This window comes from Protopterus annectens, chromosome 12.part0 (assembly GCF_019279795.1).
Source record: "Protopterus annectens isolate FY-2018-M chromosome 12.part0, PAN1.0, whole genome shotgun sequence".
NCBI classification, from domain to species: domain Eukaryota; kingdom Metazoa; phylum Chordata; order Ceratodontiformes; family Protopteridae; genus Protopterus; species Protopterus annectens.
The window spans coordinates 601,269,647-601,286,416 of NC_056746.1; the positions used below are offsets into that span (position 1 = coordinate 601,269,647).

A 16,770-nucleotide genomic window follows, 5' to 3' on the forward strand; every position below is an offset into this window, starting at 1 on the left:
TACTTCTTGAAAATCACCTACAACTCTAGACTAAAAATGAGATATGGGCTAAACTGCAGAGAAAAAGATGTTTTAAATCTGAAAGTCTCTCAGCCTTCACCTGTATGAATGCTCTACAGTGCAGAGAATCTCCTGTCTCAAAAGCTGCACCATCTACACCTTGAGTGGTGGTGATACTAATAAAACTTCAGCCGAGAATGTAATTTTTACATGTAGAATGTCTGACGTCAGAGTTCTAACCGCCAACCTGTTTGTGACAATAGCCAGTGAGAAAGACATAGGAAGCACTCCATCACAACGCAAGCAACCTGCTGGCAGTCAGTAAGAAAGACATAATGAGCACTACTTCACAACAGAGGTAGTCACGTCACATAAAGTGTTGTCACTCCTACTAGCAAAGTCAAACGCAGGGCAATGATGGGGAAAACAAGAACACGAGATGGACTAAAAAAGCAGCACTTAAAAAAAAAATGAGACAATTCACAGATCATAGATAATAAAAAGACTTTGCACTCATGCCTTGGTATTAAATGAAGGATTTATTAGCTGCATAGGGAAAAAAGATTTAGCACTTTCTTTTTTAGATTGTTTGTTTAATTTATTTTATAAATAAAGAAAAGTGTGGTCACATCTACACTGAGCAACAACAGATTCAATTTGTGAATCCGCTTAAACAGGATGAAAATATTACAGGTCCGATTCAGTGGTAAAGCATTGCAATCAGCCGTCTTGGTGGTAATTCCTATCAGTCTGTTCCCTCTGCTGCTCAAATATCAGGACATTGAGGCAGGGCTAAAGATAGAATGTCGGCACTGTGTTCAATCCTTTGATTTCAAAACCCGACAAAGGAAAAATGCTATAAAAATAAAACAGCAAGAAGTTGCTGATTAGCATACCCAAAATGCCATGCTTTAGCTTAGACTTGCACTTTGAAACGTTTTATCGGTATCAGATAGAATTTTAAATCCAAGTCTCCTAGGCGTATCAGCTTAACTCCTTGTGGTGTTCTCCCCACGACTGGATCACTGCCTCTCGCTAACCTATTAGTGAGACTTTTGCTCTTCATATCAGGAGACCCAGCTCTCTGTAAGGTTGTACGGTGAGCATTGCTGAGGCTTGGGATCCCTTAGCAACTGTGGCCTTTGCTCTGCTCTTCTTCAAGTCATCCTTTCAGGTCGGTGATAGGGTCTCATTGCTTTGCTGTGCTTTATTTTAGTTTTTCCCCTTCACTGCTTTTGTTGTGTTGCCTTTTCATTTTTATTTACTCATTTTTTTCCCCTGGCTGTGCTCACCCACCAAGTCCAGATGCTGTGTTTTCTTGACGTTTCTTCCTACCTGATTTTAGCCACCAAGTCTGTGTTGACATCAGTGAGAACATGTCTACCTCTCAGATGCTGCCGCGTACAAGAATTAATTCTATGCTATCGACCGAAAGGTGCTAGGCTTTTAATGTCCTGAAAGTGCAGCGACCCTTCTACTTGCCAGTCATCAAACCTTGGAGGCTATGCATCTGTATTAGCTGACACAAACTCAACCTGCTAATCAACCTCAACTGCAACCTATGTAATACTCTGCCAAGTCTCAGTGCAGAATTATAGTTTATTTCTGCTCTTAGCCGAACTTGGAGTTGCCGCGGCTTTCTTTTAAATTTCTCAACTTCTTTTAAAAGAGGTGTACCGTACCATGTCGACGACATTTCAAACCTTACCTTATAACGCAAAAAGTACTAAAAGTATTTCTCGCAGGATGAAACATACCGTTTAGCTTGCTCTCTTTTGAATTTGTAGCATAATGTACAGGGTTCTATTTTTTTTCTGAACTTTTGGAAGGCTTGTGCTCACATCTCCGTGGTGCAATAGGTTGAAAACGATCTGCTGGCAACCGAAATGTCGGCCGTTAAGTCCACCCAGCTACAAAGCTTCATGCGTGAGTCTGGCATTTAGTGTGATGCCTTAGGGAGGGAATTGTTATCGAGATACTTTTCATTGTTGTGTAACTAGGCTGTATTTTGGGGTGCTGCAGAAACTGAGACAGGCCCCTCAATGGCCTCCTTCACCACAGGCCTACACGCTGCTTATGAACATAAAAACTAGTTATTAAAACAGCAGCTGTTTTCAACTCTGTAGCGTACATTTGGAACACAATGTACAGAGGAATAAAATGTTCGGTTCTTCCAGTGACTTTATGATACATAGTTCAACTAACGTGCTACCACTCAGCAGGGCAGGGTCTTGTCATTTTCAAGTAAAAGATGGGTTAAGGTATCGCTGAACGGAAGAGACGTAGTTTAGCTGCATAACCTAACGCACGAGAACATTAGAGGATACACCTACACAAAGTTTGCTACCATTTTGGCCTACACCACTACAGAGGGGGGGGGCTGACCTTCTTGATATCTGTGCTACACCCACTGCTGATACAACGGCGAAAAGGTCCTGAGACTGAGTTCACAGTAAGGTACTAGGCATGCACTCATACAGACCAATGAGGAGCCTAACCGAAACTCCCACATGCTCTGATTCGCTGTCTGGGTTAATCGACGTGCTTGGGGATGCATAACAGGCAGATGAGGACTGAGAGAGAGAATTAAAAACACGTCACAGCAGTTCAGAGCTTTAAATTGGCAGTGGTGGGATTCAAACCCACGCCTCCAGAGAGACTGGAGCCTAAATCCAGCGCCTTAGACCGCTCGGCCACACTACCACCCTGGATGACTCAGACTCTATACCCTTAGCAGTACAGCTTACAGCCTTATCAACTGCACCAACTGCCAGACATAAGCAATGCCTGTTTTTTTCGGGACTTTGTTGTGGTTTGTGGTACCTTAACAATTATGCCAACTCCCAGCCCCTTATCCTACTGCTTTAGCTACCAGATTAAATCATTCAGACCCTGTTATACTAACGAGGAAACCTGTGACTGGAAGCACCTGAAAAGCAGAATGTTTGCAACATAGACCCTAGTGTTCGACAGGAGAACAGCTATTATGGTTACCAGGGCTCCTTCCTGATTCTTTCTACTGACATTTCCAGTGATATTTTTATTTCTGCTGCTTTAAGCTGTTTGGCACATTTTTCCCTGTACTGTACTGTATAAAGTGAGACATGAGTGAATGAAAGAATTAAGTGAGGAAGGAAACAAACGAGGTGAAGGAACACATTTCTACTACCTCCATGTAGGAAAGAGTAAATGTACTTCTTGAAAATCACCTACAACTCTAGACTAAAAATGAGATATGGGCTAAACTGCAGAGAAAAAGATGTTTTAAATCTGAAAGTCTCTCAGCCTTCACCTGTATGAATGCTCTACAGTGCAGAGAATCTCCTGTCTCAAAAGCTGCACCATCTACACCTTGAGTGGTGGTGATACTAATAAAACTTCAGCCGAGAATGTAATTTTTACATGTAGAATGTCTGACGTCAGAGTTCTAACCGCCAACCTGTTTGTGACAATAGCCAGTGAGAAAGACATAGGAAGCACTCCATCACAACGCAAGCAACCTGCTGGCAGTCAGTAAGAAAGACATAATGAGCACTACTTCACAACAGAGGTAGTCACGTCACATAAAGTGTTGTCACTCCTACTAGCAAAGTCAAACGCAGGGCAATGATGGGGAAAACAAGAACACGAGATGGACTAAAAAAGCAGCACTTAAAAAAAAAATGAGACAATTCACAGATCATAGATAATAAAAAGACTTTGCACTCATGCCTTGGTATTAAATGAAGGATTTATTAGCTGCATAGGGAAAAAGATTTAGCACTTTCTTTTTTAGATTGTTTGTTTAATTTATTTTATAAATAAAGAAAAGTGTGGTCACATCTACACTGAGCAACAACAGATTCAATTTGTGAATCCGCTTAAACAGGATGAAAATATTACAGGTCCGATTCAGTGGTAAAGCATTGCAATCAGCCGTCTTGGTGGTAATTCCTATCAGTCTGTTCCCTCTGCTGCTCAAATATCAGGACATTGAGGCAGGGCTAAAGATAGAATGTCGGCACTGTGTTCAATCCTTTGATTTCAAAACCCGACAAAGGAAAAATGCTATAAAAATAAAACAGCAAGAAGTTGCTGATTAGCATACCCAAAATGCCATGCTTTAGCTTAGACTTGCACTTTGAAACGTTTTATCGGTATCAGATAGAATTTTAAATCCAAGTCTCCTAGGCGTATCAGCTTAACTCCTTGTGGTGTTCTCCCCACGACTGGATCACTGCCTCTCGCTAACCTATTAGTGAGACTTTTGCTCTTCATATCAGGAGACCCAGCTCTCTGTAAGGTTGTACGGTGAGCATTGCTGAGGCTTGGGATCCCTTATCAACTGTGGCCTTTGCTCTGCTCTTCTTCAAGTCATCCTTTCAGGTTGGTGATAGGGTCTCATTGCTTTGCTGTGCTTTATTTTAGTTTTCCCCTTCACTGCTTTTGTTGTGTTGCCTTTTCATTTTTATTTACTCATTTTTTTCCCTGGCTGTGCTCACCCACCAAGTCCAGATGCTGTGTTTTCTTGACGTTTCTTCCTACCTGATTTTAGCCACCAAGTCTGTGTTGACATCAGTGAGAACATGTCTACCTCTCAGATGCTGCCGCGTACAAGAATTAATTCTATGCTATCGACCGAAAGGTGCTAGGCTTTTAATGTCCTGAAAGTGCAGCGACCCTTCTACTTGCCAGTCATCAAACCTTGGAGGCTATGCATCTGTATTAGCTGACACAAACTCAACCTGCTAATCAACCTCAACTGCAACCTATGTAATACTCTGCCAAGTCTCAGTGCAGAATTATAGTTTATTTCTGCTCTTAGCGAACTTGAGTTGCGGCAAGGAGGTGTACCGTACCATGTTGATGACATTTCAAACCTTACCTTATAACGCAAAAAGTACTAAAAGTATTTCTCGCAGGATGAAACATACCGTTTAGCTTGCTCTCTTTTGAATTTGTAGCATAATGTACAGGGTTCTATTTTTTTTCTGAACTTTTGGAAGGCTTGTGCTCACATCTCCGTGGTGCAATAGGTTGAAAACGATCTGCTGGCAACCGAAATGTCGGCCGTTAAGCCCACCCAGCTACAAAGCTTCGTGCGTGAGTCTGGCATTTAGTGTGATGCCTTAGGGAGGGACTTGTTATCGAGATACTTTTCATTGTTGTGTAACTAGGCTGTATTTTGGGGTGCTGCAGAAACTGAGACAGGCCCCTCAATGGCCTCCTTCACCACAGGCCTACACGCTGCTTATGAACATAAAACTAGTTATTAAAACAGCAGCTGTTTTCAACTCTGTAGCGTACATTTGGAACACAATGTACAGAGGAATAAAATGTTCGGTTCTTCCAGTGACTTTATGATACATAGTTCAACTAACGTGCTACCACTCAGCAGGGCAGGGTCTTGTCATTTTCAAGTAAAAGATGGGTTAAGGTATCGCTGAACGGAAGAGACGTTGTTTAGCAGCATAACCCTACGCACGAGAACATTAGAGGATACACCTACACAAAGTTTGCTACCATTTTGGCCTACACCACTACAGAGGGGGGGGGCTGACCTTCTTGATATCTGTGCTACACCCACTGCTGATACAACGGCGAAAAGGTCCTGAGACTGAGTTCACAGTAAGGTACTAGGCATGCACTCATACAGACCAATGAGGAGCCTAACCGAAACTCCCACATGCTCTGATTCGCTGTCTGGGTTAATCGACGTGCTTGGGGATGCATAACAGGCAGATGAGGACTGAGAGAGAGAATTAAAAACACGTCACAGCAGTTCAGAGCTTTAAACTGGCAGTGGTGGGATTCGAACCCACGCCTCCAGAGAGACTGGAGCCTAAATCCAGCGCCTTAGACCGCTCGGCCACACTACCACCCTGGATGACTCAGACTCTATACCCTTAGCAGTACAGCTTACAGCCTTATCAACTGCACCAACTGCCAGACATAAGCAATGCCTGTTTTTTTTCGGGACTTTGTTGTGGTTTGTGGTACCTTAACAATTATGCCAACTCCCAGCCCCTTATCCTACTGCTTTAGCTACCAGATTAAATCATTCAGACCCTGTTATACTAACGAGGAAACCTGTGACTGGAAGCACCTGAAAAGCAGAATGTTTGCAACATAGACCCTAGTGTTCGACAGGAGAACAGCTATTATGGTTACCAGGGCTCCTTCCTGATTCTTTCTACTGACATTTCCAGTGATATTTTTATTTCTGCTGCTTTAAGCTGTTTGGCACATTTTTCCCTGTACTGTACTGTATAAAGTGAGACATGAGTGAATGAAAGAATTAAGTGAGGAAGGAAACAAACGAGGTGAAGGAACACATTTCTACTACCTCCATGTAGGAAAGAGTAAATGTACTTCTTGAAAATCACCTACAACTCTAGACTAAAAATGAGATATGGGCTAAACTGCAGAGAAAAAGATGTTTTAAATCTGAAAGTCTCTCAGCCTTCACCTGTATGAATGCTCTACAGTGCAGAGAATCTCCTGTCTCAAAAGCTGCACCATCTACACCTTGAGTGGTGGTGATACTAATAAAACTTCAGCCGAGAATGTAATTTTTACATGTAGAATGTCTGACGTCAGAGTTCTAACCGCCAACCTGTTTGTGACAATAGCCAGTGAGAAAGACATAGGAAGCACTCCATCACAACGCAAGCAACCTGCTGGCAGTCAGTAAGAAAGACATAATGAGCACTACTTCACAACAGAGGTAGTCACGTCACATAAAGTGTTGTCACTCCTACTAGCAAAGTCAAACGCAGGGCAATGATGGGGAAAACAAGAACACGAGATGGACTAAAAAAGCAGCACTTAAAAAAAAAATGAGACAATTCACAGATCATAGATAATAAAAAGACTTTGCACTCATGCCTTGGTATTAAATGAAGGATTTATTAGCTGCATAGGGAAAAAAGATTTAGCACTTTCTTTTTTAGATTGTTTGTTTAATTTATTTTATAAATAAAGAAAAGTGTGGTCACATCTACACTGAGCAACAACAGATTCAATTTGTGAATCCGCTTAAACAGGATGAAAATATTACAGGTCCGATTCAGTGGTAAAGCATTGCAATCAGCCGTCTTGGTGGTAATTCCTATCAGTCTGTTCCCTCTGCTGCTCAAATATCAGGACATTGAGGCAGGGCTAAAGATAGAATGTCGGCACTGTGTTCAATCCTTTGATTTCAAAACCCGACAAAGGAAAAATGCTATAAAAATAAAACAGCAAGAAGTTGCTGATTAGCATACCCAAAATGCCATGCTTTAGCTTAGACTTGCACTTTGAAACGTTTTATCGGTATCAGATAGAATTTTAAATCCAAGTCTCCTAGGCGTATCAGCTTAACTCCTTGTGGTGTTCTCCCCACGACTGGATCACTGCCTCTCGCTAACCTATTAGTGAGACTTTTGCTCTTCATATCAGGAGACCCAGCTCTCTGTAAGGTTGTACGGTGAGCATTGCTGAGGCTTGGGATCCCTTATCAACTGTGGCCTTTGCTCTGCTCTTCTTCAAGTCATCCTTTCAGGTCGGTGATAGGGTCTCATTGCTTTGCTGTGCTTTATTTTAGTTTTCCCCTTCACTGCTTTTGTTGTGTTGCCTTTTCATTTTTATTTACTCATTTTTTTTTCCCTGGCTGTGCTCACCCACCAAGTCCAGATGCTGTGTTTTCTTGACGTTTCTTCCTACCTGATTTTAGCCACCAAGTCTGTGTTGACATCAGTGAGAACATGTCTACCTCTCAGATGCTGTCGTACAAGAATTAATTCTATGCTATCGACCGAAAGGTGCTAGGCTTTTAATGTCCTGAAAGTGCAGCGACCCTTCTACTTGCCAGTCATCAAACCTTGGAGGCTATGCATCTGTATTAGCTGACACAAACTCAACCTGCTAATCAACCTCAACTGCAACCTATGTAATACTCTGCCAAGTCTCAGTGCAGAATTATAGTTTATTTCTGCTCTTAGCCGAACTTTGAGAGTTGCCGCACACGCTTTTCTTTTAAATTTCTCAACTTCTTTTAAAAGAGGTGTACCGTACCATGTTGATGACATTTCAAACCTTACCTTATAACGCAAAAAGTACTAAAAGTATTTCTCGCAGGATGAAACATACCGTTTAGCTTGCTCTCTTTTGAATTTGTAGCATAATGTACAGGGTTCTATTTTTTCTGAACTTTTGGAAGGCTTGTGCTCACATCTCCGTGGTGCAATAGGTTGAAAACGATCTGCTGGCAACCGAAATGTCGGCCGTTAAGCCCACCCAGCTACAAAGCTTCGTGCGTGAGTCTGGCATTTAGTGTGATGCCTTAGGGAGGGACTTGTTATCGAGATACTTTTCATTGTTGTGTAACTAGGCTGTATTTTGGGGTGCTGCAGAAACTGAGACAGGCCCCTCAATGGCCTCCTTCACCACAGGCCTACACGCTGCTTATGAACATAAAAACTAGTTATTAAAACAGCAGCTGTTTTCAACTCTGTAGCGTACATTTGGAACACAATGTACAGAGGAATAAAATGTTCGGTTCTTCCAGTGACTTTATGATACATAGTTCAACTAACGTGCTACCACTCAGCAGGGCAGGGTCTTGTCATTTTCAAGTAAAAGATGGGTTAAGGTATCGCTGAACGGAAGAGACGTAGTTTAGCTGCATAACCTCACGCACGAGAACATTAGAGGATACACCTACACAAAGTTTGCTACCATTTTGGCCTACACCACTACAGAGGGGGGGGGCTGACCTTCTTGATATCTGTGCTACACCCACTGCTGATACAACGGCGAAAAGGTCCTGAGACTGAGTTCACAGTAAGGTACTAGGCATGCACTCATACAGACCAATGAGGAGCCTAACCGAAACTCCCACATGCTCTGATTCGCTGTCTGGGTTAATCGGCGTGCTTGGGGATGCATAACAGGCAGATGAGGACTGAGAGAGAGAATTAAAAACACGTCACAGCAGTTCAGAGCTTTAAATTGGCAGTGGTGGGATTCGAACCCACGCCTCCAGAGAGACTGGAGCCTAAATCCAGCGCCTTAGACCGCTCGGCCACACTACCACCCTGGATGACTCAGACTCTATACCCTTAGCAGTACAGCTTACAGCCTTATCAACTGCACCAACTGCCAGACATAAGCAATGCCTGTTTTTTTTTCGGGACTTTGTTGTGGTTTGTGGTACCTTAACAATTATGCCAACTCCCAGCCCCTTATCCTACTGCTTTAGCTACCAGATTAAATCATTCAGACCCTGTTATACTAACGAGGAAACCTGTGACTGGAAGCACCTGAAAAGCAGAATGTTTGCAACATAGACCCTAGTGTTCGACAGGAGAACAGCTATTATGGTTACCAGGGCTCCTTCCCTGATTCTTTCTACTGACATTTCCAGTGATATTTTTATTTCTGCTGCTTTAAGCTGTTTGGCACATTTTTCCCTGTACTGTACTGTATAAAGTGAGACATGAGTGAATGAAAGAATTAAGTGAGGAAGGAAACAAACGAGGTGAAGGAACACATTTCTACTACCTCCATGTAGGAAAGAGTAAATGTACTTCTTGAAAATCACCTACAACTCTAGACTAAAAATGAGATATGGGCTAAACTGCAGAGAAAAAGATGTTTTAAATCTGAAAGTCTCTCAGCCTTCACCTGTATGAATGCTCTACAGTGCAGAGAATCTCCTGTCTCAAAAGCTGCACCATCTACACCTTGAGTGGTGGTGATACTAATAAAACTTCAGCCGAGAATGTAATTTTTACATGTAGAATGTCTGACGTCAGAGTTCTAACCGCCAACCTGTTTGTGACAATAGCCAGTGAGAAAGACATAGGAAGCACTCCATCACAACGCAAGCAACCTGCTGGCAGTCAGTAAGAAAGACATAATGAGCACTACTTCACAACAGAGGTAGTCACGTCACATAAAGTGTTGTCACTCCTACTAGCAAAGTCAAACGCAGGGCAATGATGGGGAAAACAAGAACACGAGATGGACTAAAAAAGCAGCACTTAAAAAAAAAATGAGACAATTCACAGATCATAGATAATAAAAGACTTTGCACTCATGCCTTGGTATTAAATGAAGGATTTATTAGCTGCATAGGGAAAAAAGATTTAGCACTTTCTTTTTAGATTGTTTGTTTAATTTATTTTATAAATAAAGAAAAGTGTGGTCACATCTACACTGAGCAACAACAGATTCAATTTGTGAATCCGCTTAAACAGGATGAAAATATTACAGGTCCGATTCAGTGGTAAAGCATTGCAATCAGCCGTCTTGGTGGTAATTCCTATCAGTCTGTTCCCTCTGCTGCTCAAATATCAGGACATTGAGGCAGGGCTAAAGATAGAATGTCGGCACTGTGTTCAATCCTTTGATTTCAAAACCCGACAAAGGAAAAATGCTATAAAAATAAAACAGCAAGAAGTTGCTGATTAGCATACCCAAAATGCCATGCTTTAGCTTAGACTTGCACTTTGAAACGTTTTATCGGTATCAGATAGAATTTTAAATCCAAGTCTCCTAGGCGTATCAGCTTAACTCCTTGTGGTGTTCTCCCCACGACTGGATCACTGCCTCTCGCTAACCTATTAGTGAGACTTTTGCTCTTCATATCAGGAGACCCAGCTCTCTGTAAGGTTGTACGGTGAGCATTGCTGAGGCTTGGGATCCCTTATCAACTGTGGCCTTTGCTCTGCTCTTCTTCAAGTCATCCTTTCAGGTCGGTGATAGGGTCTCATTGCTTTGCTGTGCTTTATTTTAGTTTTTCCCCTTCACTGCTTTTGTTGTGTTGCCTTTTCATTTTTATTTACTCATTTTTTTTCCCTGGCTGTGCTCACCCACCAAGTCCAGATGCTGTGTTTTCTTGACGTTTCTTCCTACCTGATTTTAGCCACCAAGTCTGTGTTGACATCAGTGAGAATATGTCTACCTCTCAGATGCTGTCGTGTACAAGAATTAATTCTATGCTATTGACCGAAAGGTGCTAGGCTTTTAATGTCCTGAAAGTGCAGCGACCCTTCTACTTGCCAGTCATCAAACCTTGGAGGCTATGCATCTGTATTAGCTGACACAAACTCAACCTGCTAATCAAGCTCAACTGCAACCTATGTAATACTCTGCCAAGTCTCAGTGCAGAATTACAGTTTATTTCTGCTCTTAGCCGAACTTGGAGAGTTGCCGGCACACGTTTTCTTTTAAATTTCTCAACTTCTTTTAAAAGAGGTGTACCGTACCATGTTGATGACATTTCAAACCTTACCTTATAACGCAAAAAGTACTAAAAGTATTTCTCGCAGGATGAAACATACCGTTTAGCTTGCTCTCTTTTGAATTTGTAGCATAATGTACAGGGTTCTATTTTTTTTCTGAACTTTTGGAAGGCTTGTGCTCACATCTCCGTGGTGCAATAGGTTGAAAACGATCTGCTGGCAACCGAAATGTCGGCCGTTAAGCCCACCCAGCTACAAAGCTTCGTGCGTGAGTCTGGCATTTAGTGTGATGCCTTAGGGAGGGACTTGTTATCGAGATACTTTTCATTGTTGTGTAACTAGGCTGTATTTTGGGGTGCTGCAGAAACTGAGACAGGCCCCTCAATGGCCTCCTTCACCACAGGCCTACACGCTGCTTATGAACATAAAAACTAGTTATTAAAACAGCAGCTGTTTTCAACTCTGTAGCGTACATTTGGAACACAATGTACAGAGGAATAAAATGTTCGGTTCTTCCAGTGACTTTATGATACATAGTTCAACTAACGTGCTACCACTCAGCAGGGCAGGGTCTTGTCATTTTCAAGTAAAAGATGGGTTAAGGTATCGCTGACCGGAAGAGGCGTGGTTTAGCTGCATAACCTAGCATGCGAGAACATTAGAGGATACACCTACACAAAGTTTGCTACCATTTTGGCCTACACCACTACAGAGGGGGGGGGCTGACCTTCTTGATATCTGTGCTACACCCACTGCTGATACAACGGCGAAAAGGTCCTGAGACTGAGTTCACAGTAAGGTACTAGGCATGCACTCATACAGACCAATGAGGAGCCTAACCGAAACTCCCACATGCTCTGATTCGCTGTCTGGGTTAATCGACGTGCTTGGGGATGCATAACAGGCAGATGAGGACTGAGAGAGAGAATTAAAAACACGTCACAGCAGTTCAGAGCTTTAAATTGGCAGTGGTGGGATTTGAACCCACGCCTCCAGAGAGACTGGAGCCTAAATCCAGCGCCTTAGACCGCTCGGCCACACTACCACCCTGGATGACTCAGACTCTATACCCTTAGCAGTACAGCTTACAGCCTTATCAACTGCACCAACTGCCAGACATAAGCAATGCCTGTTTTTTTTTTCGGGACTTTGTTGTGGTTTGTGGTACCTTAACAATTATGCCAACTCCCAGCCCCTTATCCTACTGCTTTAGCTACCAGATTAAATCATTCAGACCCTGTTATACTAACGAGGAAACCTGTGACTGGAAGCACCTGAAAAGCAGAATGTTTGCAACATAGACCCTAGTGTTCGACAGGAGAACAGCTATTATGGTTACCAGGGCTCCTTCCCTGATTCTTTCTACTGACATTTCCAGTGATATTTTTATTTCTGCTGCTTTAAGCTGTTTGGCACATTTTTCCCTGTACTGTACTGTATAAAGTGAGACATGAGTGAATGAAAGAATTAAGTGAGGAAGGAAACAAACGAGGTGAAGGAACACATTTCTACTACCTCCATGTAGGAAAGAGTAAATGTACTTCTTGAAAATCACCTACAACTCTAGACTAAAAATGAGATATGGGCTAAACTGCAGAGAAAAAGATGTTTTAAATCTGAAAGTCTCTCAGCCTTCACCTGTATGAATGCTCTACAGTGCAGAGAATCTCCTGTCTCAAAAGCTGCACCATCTACACCTTGAGTGGTGGTGATACTAATAAAACTTCAGCCGAGAATGTAATTTTTACATGTAGAATGTCTGACGTCAGAGTTCTAACCGCCAACCTGTTTGTGACAATAGCCAGTGAGAAAGACATAGGAAGCACTCCATCACAACGCAAGCAACCTGCTGGCAGTCAGTAAGAAAGACATAATGAGCACTACTTCACAACAGAGGTAGTCACGTCACATAAAGTGTTGTCACTCCTACTAGCAAAGTCAAACGCAGGGCAATGATGGGGAAAACAAGAACACGAGATGGACTAAAAAAGCAGCACTTAAAAAAAAATGAGACAATTCACAGATCATAGATAATAAAAAGACTTTGCACTCATGCCTTGGTATTAAATGAAGGATTTATTAGCTGCATAGGGAAAAAAGATTTAGCACTTTCTTTTTTAGATTGTTTGTTTAATTTATTTTATAAATAAAGAAAAGTGTGGTCACATCTACACTGAGCAACAACAGATTCAATTTGTGAATCCGCTTAAACAGGATGAAAATATTACAGGTCCGATTCAGTGGTAAAGCATTGCAATCAGCCGTCTTGGTGGTAATTCCTATCAGTCTGTTCCCTCTGCTGCTCAAATATCAGGACATTGAGGCAGGGCTAAAGATAGAATGTCGGCACTGTGTTCAATCCTTTGATTTCAAAACCCGACAAAGGAAAAATGCTATAAAAATAAAACAGCAAGAAGTTGCTGATTAGCATACCCAAAATGCCATGCTTTAGCTTAGACTTGCACTTTGAAACGTTTTATCGGTATCAGATAGAATTTTAAATCCAAGTCTCCTAGGCGTATCAGCTTAACTCCTTGTGGTGTTCTCCCCACGACTGGATCACTGCCTCTCGCTAACCTATTAGTGAGACTTTTGCTCTTCATATCAGGAGACCCAGCTCTCTGTAAGGTTGTACGGTGAGCATTGCTGAGGCTTGGGATCCCTTATCAACTGTGGCCTTTGCTCTGCTCTTCTTCAAGTCATCCTTTCAGGTCGGTGATAGGGTCTCATTGCTTTGCTGTGCTTTATTTTAGTTTTCCCCTTCACTGCTTTTGTTGTGTTGCCTTTTCATTTTTATTTACTCATTTTTTTTCCCTGGCTGTGCTCACCCACCAAGTCCAGATGCTGTGTTTTCTTGACGTTTCTTCCTACCTGATTTTAGCCACCAAGTCTGTGTTGACATCAGTGAGAACATGTCTACCTCTCGGATGCTGCCGTGTACAAGAATTAATTCTATGCTATTGACCGAAAGGTGCTAGGCTTTTAATGTCCTGAAAGTGCAGCGACCCTTCTACTTGCCAGTCATCAAACCTTGGAGGCTATGCATCTGTATTAGCTGACACAAACTCAACCTGCTAATCAAGCTCAACTGCAACCTATGTAATACTCTGCCAAGTCTCAGTGCAGAATTACAGTTTATTTCTGCTCTTAGCCGAACTTGGAGAGTTGCCGGCACACGTTTTCTTTTAAATTTCTCAACTTCTTTTAAAAGAGGTGTACCGTACCATGTTGATGACATTTCAAACCTTACCTTATAACGCAAAAAGTACTAAAAGTATTTCTCGCAGGATGAAACATACCGTTTAGCTTGCTCTCTTTTGAATTTGTAGCATAATGTACAGGGTTCTATTTTTTTTCTGAACTTTTGGAAGGCTTGTGCTCACATCTCCGTGGTGCAATAGGTTGAAAACGATCTGCTGGCAACCGAAATGTCGGCCGTTAAGCCCACCCAGCTACAAAGCTTCGTGCGTGAGTCTGGCATTTAGTGTGATGCCTTAGGGAGGGACTTGTTATCGAGATACTTTTCATTGTTGTGTAACTAGGCTGTATTTTGGGGTGCTGCAGAAACTGAGACAGGCCCCTCAATGGCCTCCTTCACCACAGGCCTACACGCTGCTTATGAACATAAAAACTAGTTATTAAAACAGCAGCTGTTTTCAACTCTGTAGCGTACATTTGGAACACAATGTACAGAGGAATAAAATGTTCGGTTCTTCCAGTGACTTTATGATACATAGTTCAACTAACGTGCTACCACTCAGCAGGGCAGGGTCTTGTCATTTTCAAGTAAAAGATGGGTTAAGGTATCGCTGAGCGGAACAGACGTGGTTTAGCTGCATAACCTAACGCACGAGAACATTAGAGGATACACCTACACAAAGTTTGCTACCATTTTGGCCTACACCACTACAGAGGGGGGGGGCTGACCTTCTTGATATCTGTGCTACACCCACTGCTGATACAACGGCGAAAAGGTCCTGAGACTGAGTTCACAGTAAGGTACTAGGCATGCACTCATACAGACCAATGAGGAGCCTAACCGAAACTCCCACATGCTCTGATTCGCTGTCTGGGTTAATCGACGTGCTTGGGGATGCACAACAGGCAGATGAGGACTGAGAGAGAGAATTAAAACACGTCACAGCAGTTCAGAGCTTTAAATTGGCAGTGGTGGGATTCGAACCCACGCCTCCAGAGAGACTGGAGCCTAAATCCAGCGCCTTAGACCGCTCGGCCACACTACCACCCTGGATGACTCAGACTCTATACCCTTAGCAGTACAGCTTACAGCCTTATCAACTGCACCAACTGCCAGACATAAGCAATGCCTGTTTTTTTTTCGGGACTTTGTTGTGGTTTGTGGTACCTTAACAATTATGCCAACTCCCAGCCCCTTATCCTACTGCTTTAGCTACCAGATTAAATCATTCAGACCCTGTTATACTAACGAGGAAACCTGTGACTGGAAGCACCTGAAAAGCAGAATGTTTGCAACATAGACCCTAGTGTTCGACAGGAGAACAGCTATTATGGTTACCAGGGCTCCTTCCCTGATTCTTTCTACTGACATTTCCAGTGATATTTTTATTTCTGCTGCTTTAAGCTGTTTGGCACATTTTCCCTGTACTGTACTGTATAAAGTGAGACATGAGTGAATGAAAGAATTAAGTGAGGAAGGAAACAAACGAGGTGAAGGAACACATTTCTACTACCTCCATGTAGGAAAGAGTAAATGTACTTCTTGAAAATCACCTACAACTCTAGACTAAAAATGAGATATGGGCTAAACTGCAGAGAAAAAGATGTTTTAAATCTGAAAGTCTCTCAGCCTTCACCTGTATGAATGCTCTACAGTGCAGAGAATCTCCTGTCTCAAAAGCTGCACCATCTACACCTTGAGTGGTGGTGATACTAATAAAACTTCAGCCGAGAATGTAATTTTTACATGTAGAATGTCTGACGTCAGAGTTCTAACCGCCAACCTGTTTGTGACAATAGCCAGTGAGAAAGACATAGGAAGCACTCCATCACAACGCAAGCAACCTGCTGGCAGTCAGTAAGAAAGACATAATGAGCACTACTTCACAACAGAGGTAGTCACGTCACATAAAGTGTTGTCACTCCTACTAGCAAAGTCAAACGCAGGGCAATGATGGGGAAAACAAGAACACGAGATGGACTAAAAAAGCAGCACTTAAAAAAAAATGAGACAATTCACAGATCATAGATAATAATAGACTTTGCACTCATGCCTTAGTATTAAATGAAGGATTTATTAGCTGCATAGGGAAAAAAGATTTAGCACTTTCTTTTTAGATTGTTTGTTTAATTTATTTTATAAATAAAGAAAAGTGTGGTCACATCTACACTGAGCAACAACAGATTCAATTTGTGAATCCGCTTAAACAGGATGAAAATATTACAGGTCCGATTCAGTGGTAAAGCATTGCAATCAGCCGTCTTGGTGGTAATTCCTATCAGTCTGTTCCCTCTGCTGCTCAAATATCAGGACATTGAGGCAGGGCTAAAGATAGAATGTCGGCACTGTGTTCAATCCTTTGAT

General features: G+C 42.3%; 1 protein-coding gene and 5 non-coding genes across 6 annotated transcripts in view; 1 reads left to right on the forward strand and 5 right to left on the reverse strand.

The window, feature by feature from the left end:
* The window catches only part of LOC122816738 (mucin-4-like), a 544,109-nt gene that overhangs the window by 102,571 nt on the left and 424,768 nt on the right, over positions 1–16,770 (forward strand). The window lies entirely within an intron of this gene.
* TRNAL-UAG lies at positions 2,622–2,703 on the reverse strand. Its single transcript has one exon. It is a non-coding gene; the product is annotated as a tRNA-Leu (tRNA).
* Positions 5,777–5,858, reverse strand: TRNAL-UAG. Its single transcript has one exon. It is a non-coding gene; the product is annotated as a tRNA-Leu (tRNA).
* On the reverse strand, positions 8,972–9,053 carry TRNAL-UAG. The gene has a single exon. It is a non-coding gene; the product is annotated as a tRNA-Leu (tRNA).
* Positions 12,171–12,252, reverse strand: TRNAL-UAG. The gene has a single exon. It is a non-coding gene; the product is annotated as a tRNA-Leu (tRNA).
* Positions 15,370–15,451, reverse strand: TRNAL-UAG. The gene has a single exon. It is a non-coding gene; the product is annotated as a tRNA-Leu (tRNA).